We start from the raw sequence: 8,710 nt of genomic DNA, 5'->3' as shown, positions 1-8,710 counted from the left end.
TTCATCCAGAGAGGCAGCATCGATCGGCTTCAGTTAGCAGCAGTAGCGAAGGAATTGCTCGATCGGGTTCAGTTAACAGCCATCGATCGATCGCTCGGGTTCAGTAACGAGTAGCCTGCACTACAATCGCTCGGGTTCAGTTAGAGCCCAACGCCTCGCTCGGGTTCAGTTAGAGCCAACACCTCGCACACACGCGCGTACGTGTACGAGAGAAACGCACATCGCTCGGCCCCCGACCACCCACCGTAACCGGGAACTCCCCGAAATTTTCCTCGCCCTCGCTTCTACCACGGTTTTTTCCGTCATGGACGGCCCAAAGAATGTCATGCAGCTGCGTCTCCGGCCCGCCCAGGATGAAAAGCCCATTTTCTGTCATGATTTTTTGTCATAGAAGTAGGAGCCCACCACATCTATGATGATACCGGGTTTTGTCACAATTATCGTCATAGAAGTGTCATATGTATGACAGGAAAAAAATTCGTTCGGCCCAAAATGTCACGGATGTGTCTTTTTTTGTAGTGCAAGCACACGAGATCACCGTCGTCACCCGCCTCCCGTTGCAACGGATACTGCATAATCCGTTTGCAACCGGGAGGATTGTGGAATGGGCCTTGGAACTGTCGAGTTTTGGTTTGAAGTTTGAAAGTACTTCGACGATCCAGAGCAGAGTCTTGGCAGAGTTCATTGCAGAGTGGACCTCGACGCCCGACGAAGAGATCCAGGAGACCACTCTTCCCGGCAAGGAAACAGGTCGCAACTGGATTATGTACTTTGACGGGGCTTTCTCGCTACAAGGCGCCGGTGCTGGTGTGCTGCTCATCGCACCTACCGGAGAGCACCTCAAGTATGTCATCCAGATGCACTTTCCCAAGGAGATGTCGACGAACAACACTGCTGAATATGAGAGATTGCTTGCCGGTCTCAGGATCACGGCAGACCTCGGGATCAAGAAGCTCATCGTCGGGGGTGATTCACAGCTTGTCGTCGGGCAAGTCAACAAGGATTATCAAAGCACGTTGATGGAGGCCTATGTAGATGAGGTGAGGAAGCTGGAGGAGCGTTTTTATGGTATACAGGCGGAGCATGTTCCCCGAGTGGAGAACGACATCGCCGACTACCTGTCGAAGCGCGCTACCTTCAAACTACATGTGGAACCAAGTACTTTTGTGCTTCGGTTAACTCAGCCATCCGTTGAACCATCAACAGAGCAAAACAATCGAAGGAAATCAGGCCCCTGCAAGTACTTTCCCACCGAGCTCCCAGGAGCCGCTGGCAAAGATGTTGCCATGGACACTGAGCCTGCCATGGGGCAACCGACTCCGACAGGGCATCAAGCCCTGGCCGTAGAGACAGTCGCTCCCATGGCAGAGGAAATGCCTTTAGTCCTTGTCATCGAGCCCCAGGCTCCGGCATGGGCACAGCATACCGTTCAATTCCTCCAAACAGGGGAGCTTCCTGAGGAGCAGGAAGAAGCGGAGAAAGTAGCCCGTCGGTCTGCCATGTATCAGTTCGTTGACGATGTTCTGTACAGAAAAAGACCAAATGGTGTGAAATTGAAGTGCATTCCCCGGGAGGAAGGACTGGATTTGTTGGCCGAGATACTTGGAGGCATATGTGGCTCCCACATAGGGTCGAGGGCCCTTGCTGGCAAGGCCTTCCGACAAGGTTTCTTCTAGCCCACTGCCCTCCAGGATGCAACGGCACTAGTAACCAAGTGTGAAGAGTGTCAGTTCCATTCAAAGAAGCTTCATCAGCAAGCTCAAGCCCTTCAAACAATCCCTCTCTCTTGGCCATTTTCGGTCTGGGGGCCCGACATACTGGGCCCTTTCCCCCGCATTGTCGGGGGCTTTGAGTACTTGTATGTTGCAATCGATAAGTTCACAACATGGCCGGAGGCGGAAGCAGTGAGGAAGGTGACAGCGCGGTCAGCCGTCAAATTCTTCAAGGGGCTAGTCTGCCATTTTGGTGTGCCCAACAGAGTCATCACCGACAACGGCACGCAGTTCACAAGCCGCACCTTCATGCAATACACCCAAGACCTCGGCAGCAAGGTCTATTTCACTTCCGTGGCGCACCCACAGAGCAACGGCCAGGCGGAGAGGGCAAATGCTGAAGTACTGTGAGGCCTGAGGACAAAGACTTTTGACAGGCTGCACAAGAGCAGAAGGTGCTGGATTGATGAGTTGTCGGCGGTTCTTTGGTCGATTAGAATGACGCCAAATCGAGCCACCGGCCATACACCCTTTGCCCTGGTATACGGGGCAGAGGTAGTTCTCCCCACAGAACTCACATACGGGTCACCTCGAGTGCTTGCTTATGACAAGCTTGAGCAACAGAGATTGCGGCAAGATGACGCAACACTCCTCAAGGAAGATCGTCTTCGGGCGGCTGTGAGAGCAGCGCGCTACCAGCAAGCCTTGCGCCGCTACCATAGCCGCAAGGTTCATGCCCAAAGCTTTAAGGAAGGCGACCTTGTTCTTCGACGCGTTCAATCAGCCCAGAATTCCAACAAGTTGACGCCAAAGTGGGAAGGCCCTTATCGGGTAATACGAGTCACCAGGCCCGGCGCAGTCCACATGGAGACCGAAGATGCCATTCCAGTGAGCAACTCCTGGAACATTGAACATCTTCACAAGTTTGACCCATAAGGCGCGGTTGCCGAGCCCCCCGGCAAACCACATTTTGTACGAGCCTTGCCGGCAAGGCATGTAACCCTCTGTACAAAGCCAGGCGCAGACCCTGAGCATAAATAAATGAAGTGCTGGCGCCCTAAGTTATAGCATGCATGCTAGGTTAAGTCTCTCCCTCGGTTAGGGTTGATAGTGCTTAGCGGTGACTAACCCCTAGCATGGAGGTCGAGTGAACGTCTCTCTGTTCCTTTCCGTCCTCTTTGGTTCACAGGGTACATGGACATTTCTGCTGAGCTATTTGGAAGAAAGATAACAAGCCGATGCTCCGGTCCTGGCAAGCCAAGGTTGTCGGGGGCTGCAGACACAAGGGTCTAACCATGGCAAGCCAAGGTTGCCGATGGGATGTAGACTCGGATAAGTCCTTTATCCCCTGTTGTGAATTTCCGTATGGAATTGGGACGTATGAAACCTCGTTCTATTCCTAGGCTATTGTGCTCCCCTTTTCCTGTACCCAAGAACTATTCCCTGGGTCTGAACTTGGTTGTAGTCGCGGTGACAAGGAAGCAAACGAAGGGCCTAACCCTACTTCGCCCCTGCCTCCGCCAAGAGCGTGAGTATGGTCGAATGAAGTAAGGGGACGACAAGGCCTATTGCCGGGCGACAATGTTTATCTTAAAAATAACAAGGATTCATTCCTTGGCATGGGCTTCACTCACGCACAAAGAACCCGACAAGCACCCTTTTTTCATTAATACGTCCCATATAGGTACAGTTCGTACGGAATGTAAACATGAGCAAGGGGATTACAAGTTTTAAATTTAACTAAGTTCTTGTAGGCTTAAAATCTAAACAGAGATAAGGTGCCCGTAATCCCTTTCTTGTCCCTCTCCCCAGGAAACGGAACAAGATGGCAGGAGGGCAAAAGGAGTGCCTAGGCGAGGTACGAGCAGCAAAAGACACCAAGAGAACATCCTGGTGGCCGTTCGGAAGAGGGTTGGTGATGATGGTGCTGGGAGGAGAGCCGAAAGATGAGGTAGCGGGCCGCCAATACGAGACAAAGGCATCGGTGCCATCGTACTCCGACTTGACGGCCCGCCACCCGCCTTCTTCATCTTCTCTGGCCTTTCCACGCCAGCCACCCAAGGAGGCGACCCCGAGAAGTTCAAGGAGCTGGCCCCGCCCCTGGCAAATCGCTCTGCCGAGGGGAAGACCAGGTGCAGATGATGGTGCTGCCGGCGTCGCTCGAGGATTGTGTGTCCGACACCTAGTTGAACCCGTCCTCGTCGTCTTCCCCATTGGTGTCCTCCTCGTCACTATCATTCGAGGAGGAGCTTTCATCATCGGTCGAGCTCTCCGCGCAGCACCCTAACCTGATTCTCGAGCAGCCAAAAACCTTGACGGAGAGCAAATCACTCTCCACTAATTTGAAGTGGAGAACGTGCCCCTTCATCAAGCAGTGGGCGTGTGCAAAGGTTTTCCAACCCCGATAGAGGAGCATCACATGAGGGGCGGGGAACCTTGTGTTCGCCCACATGTTGCCATTGCAACACCCCTTCATGTGAAGCCTCAACCTCGGTGGCTGGTCAATCTCCAGCACCCTCGCAAACGCCTCGGGAAGACGAAGGCGGCTGCGCGGCGGCTCGCGCAACTGCAGGATAAACTCCAGCGCCATGTCCCCGACATGGACGCTCATGAAGCAGGAGGGGATGGTGGAGGAGATGGCGACGAAGACGGTGGCAACGTGGGTGTCCCCCTTCCGCGCCCACCTCTGCCTCGACCGCCTTGCCAACCACGGCCCCGTCCGGCGCCTCCGCCTCGAGCGTGGCCTTAACCTTAGGCGTCCGGCTCTTCCTTAACCACCATGGCTCTCTGGCGAGAGGAAGACCTAGTCGCCTCCACAGGGGGACGGCCACGATCACGCCCTCTCGCCATGACAAGGGAAGGAAAGAGACCAGACTGGGAGAAGATAGATGCGGGAAGACGCTCTCCCTCTCCCTTTTTTATAGGGAGACAGGGCCGAGCGAGCCTGAAGGCGACCGCCCCAATCAACCAATCCGGCTGCCGGGGGCACAAGGAGACAGGACCGACCCGCTACTCCAATCGGCGGTGCCTGGCCCCCCGCCCCGGCATTAAAATCCGTACCCTTTGTGCCCACCGCCTGCCCTCCCCGAGGCATGGAGGACACGTGAAGGGCGAGCCAAGATTCAGATGGCAAGTGGAATGGCCATTTCACGCCCCGTGATCATGTGGTGCGGGTGCCATAATGTCCACGACCCGAGTCCACTTAGTAAATGAGCCGCGCCCCTATGGCTTCCTCTGTTTTTATGGGGAGGACGCGGACCGCCTCTTTACTATTAACCGTAGGGTGACGCAAGCATGCTGCAGTCACCCCACGCACGACCCCCACGTCACGCATTCGACGCGGGTCATGGGGAAGCGCAACTGGCGATGGAATTACTGCGGTAAAACTCTGCCACGCATGCCCGCGCACCATTCTGGGCCTAGCCCAACAACGCATCGCGCCTATGTGTGGCCCAGGTCCGGGGGCTCCTGTCGGTGTACAAAGGTAGTGGTCCTCTTTGTACCCCTTTACTTGTGCGCAGGCAGTCGAAGCCCCACGCCCCTGGCCACCCTTGGCGAGGCAGAGGAAGCAAAGCCGCAAGACGATCGGAGCATAGCCAAGACAGAAACACAAAGAGCATAGGGGCGAGGTGGACTCCTCCGACAAGGCTCTTGCCGGGGCGGCCTCTACAGCCCCCGCAAGAGCCTTGTCGGGGCAACTTGCCCAACACAACAGAGCTACCACCCTAGAGCCCAAGAGTTCCAAACACCATCAACCACGTTGGAACCAAGGCTCGGGAGGCACCTCCATGGTGGCATGCAGATCTGTGTGAAGACCAGAAGCATGCAAGACTAGGTGAGAATCAGAAGACGACGATCCCCGGCAAGATCCTTGCCGAGGATACCCATGAGACCCCCGGCAAGATCCTTGCTGGGGACGAACACGATGCCACGGCAAGACCCTTTCCGGGGCCCCGGCAAGACTCTTGTCGGGGACATCCGCGGGGCCACAGCCAGGTCCACATTTGCTAAGACTCCACCGCTATTCCCATACAGCGGCCAGCCCACCAACTAGACGAGCACCTGCATGGCGACGTGCGGCATCTAGGCCAACTCAGCAAGCACCTGCGTGGTGGCATGCAGATCTTCATGAAGACTCTACCACCACGCCAACTCAACAGCCAGCCAGCCTACATGGGACTGCACGCCTTGTTGACCTAGACGTGTGTCAAAGCAAGACGGAGCAGCGACAGACGGGACGGGCCTCGTTACTTTCCCCATATAAAGCAAGGGGACACCTAAGGAGCGCATTTAATGCGTTTTTCCCATAATGATAGGCGATAAGCTTGAACACTGTACACCTTTCAGCCTCCTGCGTGCCACTGTGTCGATCCCTTTGACTATAAAAGGAGGCCCGAGGCATACTGGAGAGGGATTCGGATCTTTGGAACAAGCCACGCACCGTAGCTAGTTCGAGAACTCAAGAACACTCAAATATACACCAAAGCGGGACTAGGGTATTATGCATCCTCGCGGCCCGAACCTAGGTAAACGATCTTTGTGCTGACTCCTAAACCCGCTCTTTCCACAACCTCGTTCCCGCCGACCATAGTAGGGATTCCAGTGATCCCATAGGTGTCGTTTTCCACCGACACTTTCGGTTTTTAGTAAGGAAACAATCTATATGCATCTAAACAATTTTTTTGCAAGTTATTGCTGCTCTTCTATGACACAGTTTCTAGCTCTTGTTCATAGTGTTCGAGTTGATGTTCACTGAATAATATGAGAGGATTGATTGATGCTATATATACAGCAAAGTTTCTACACACTTGCATCATCTTGTAGATATTTCCAGTTAAAATATTCTGCTCTAATCTCGGCATTCTATTTCTTTGTAAAAGAATTGCTTACTTTGTTTGTCAACCCTTGCTTATTCTTTTTTTATTCGTTTTGGATGCAGTAGGTGCCCTCCCTCCGTGGACGAGGAGGACATTGACCTGGACCTTGACAGTGATGTCATCCACCCCACACAAGGTCATTCCTACCCAATAAGCTTTTTTCTTCTTCCATTCCAAGTTACCGATGCTCTATTTCTGCAATCCACTCGTTGTTCACTAGCCATAGATCTCTATGATGTTGTTGGTCATGGCTGGTGAGGCGACGCGGGAAAGCACGGAGGCGTCGTCGATGAATAAGAGAAAAAGAAGAGGACAAATCATACAACTGCCCACCACTACTTACCTCGATGGCTCGACCGCCTCTATTGCGCCACCGCCGACATAAGGGGAGACCGAGGTGGACAGGCTTGCGTGAGCAGAGGAGCAACGATGGGGTTGACGGTGCTCACCCCGACCCCCTTGGGATCTAGGGGAAGGGGCTATGGCGGCGGCGATGACGACAGCGGCGGCGGCGCTCGGAGAGGAGGCACCTACTTTATTTCTACTTCTAATTTTCTTCTGCACCTATAGTTTCAATGCTTTATCTGCTCGTGGAGCTATGCCTCTATTGCATTGGGCTAAGGTCTGATTGCTTGCAAGGGTATGTCAAGGTGTAAGTGCAGACTCATTGTTGATGTTGAATACTGGAGTAAGAATGATGATCAATGCTCTAATAGTCTAATATACTGCATGATGTAGCATTACTGTATAGGGTTAGGCACATACTTTTTTAACAATGGGTAGACAAGTGTGGTTTTCAGGTGTAGTTGCCTATTGGTTTATTTAGTTTTCGCGTGTCGATTTCTCTTTTACTGTAAAGCAGAGGGTGACTGCTCGTGGCAGCGCTGGATCCGGTGGCCAGCCATCGTTGTTTCCTGTCCTCTTTGACGCGAGAGAACACACGGAGAAATGGCTCGTGGCAGTGCTGGATCTGGTGGCCAGACATCACCATTGCATGTCCTCTTTGACGCAATGCTTGCATATCGCCGGTTTTGTGGAGCTTGACAAGGTCTATGCCAGTTTGCAACATAACTTGCAGTCTAGGTCATTGACATATTCGGGTTCTAGGTCACAGAAACAAAATTTATAGTTAATTTGTCTGGCTCAAAATATTTTCGCTCAGCAATTTCCTGCATTAAATATATTTTTGTGCTTAGCTTTTTGTGTGAATTCTACATTTTGTAGCTTTGAGCTAAACTGATAGTCGTTTTTAGTCAACTTACATTCCTGGATGTTTTCAAACTAAAATTATTTTTGTAAGTTTAGGTTTGCACTTGGCTTTATCAGAATTAGAATATGCAGAACATGTGTTAGAGAAGTGCCTATTTTGAAGCTTCATTGCTTTAACCATTTGTTTTTATGAAATAATATTCAGTCAGTTAAAAATTATTTTCATGTATATTGGATTTTGTTATAGGAACTCGCAAAGAAACTAAAGTTTGATCATCATTTAATAGCATATGCTAAATCTGAATTACTACTGACTTAGCATTACCCGCTTGATCAAAATGTTGGGACCGGCACCCTCGCGCCAAGGCGCGATCCCGATCTAGTTTATAATGAAGCCATTGTAGATGCAGTTACCACCTTTATTTATAGGATAATAAAAGGAAAATGACATAAAAGGGGCCTCCTCCTACATAATTGTGCGAACGACAGCTACAACATTCGCAGGTGCTGAGACTAGCCACAATGGGTAGTAACATAGACTAGTAGCATGCCCATGTTAGAGAAACTCTAGCAGACCCTGCAAAAAGCCCCGACCTACAAAATAACCGCCAAAATGCGGGCCAGCGTGAAAAATCCCGCCCGAACAGACCCCTCAAACGCAGTGGGCCCGCAAAATTTTTTGAGGGGCGCGGCAAAACCTCGGCCCCAACCCGCAAATATGCGGGTTTCCGCCTCGCCCCTATGGTGCCATGTATCATAGTGAAGCAGTTGGCGGGAGGAACATTTCAGCCCGCGCCCTTTCCCCATCTCCTTCTGCCGCTACCAGCCATAGGTTCCTCCTGTCCGCCGCCGCTGATTCCAGCCAAATTTGCGGGCGGAATCACGTTGCAGGGGTGTCCCCCACCCTCCACC

This window comes from Triticum aestivum, chromosome 5B, assembly GCF_018294505.1.
Source record: "Triticum aestivum cultivar Chinese Spring chromosome 5B, IWGSC CS RefSeq v2.1, whole genome shotgun sequence".
Classification (NCBI taxonomy): domain Eukaryota; kingdom Viridiplantae; phylum Streptophyta; class Magnoliopsida; order Poales; family Poaceae; genus Triticum; species Triticum aestivum.
The sequence above is the reverse complement of the archived record's forward strand: the minus strand, read 5'-3'. Positions refer to the sequence as shown.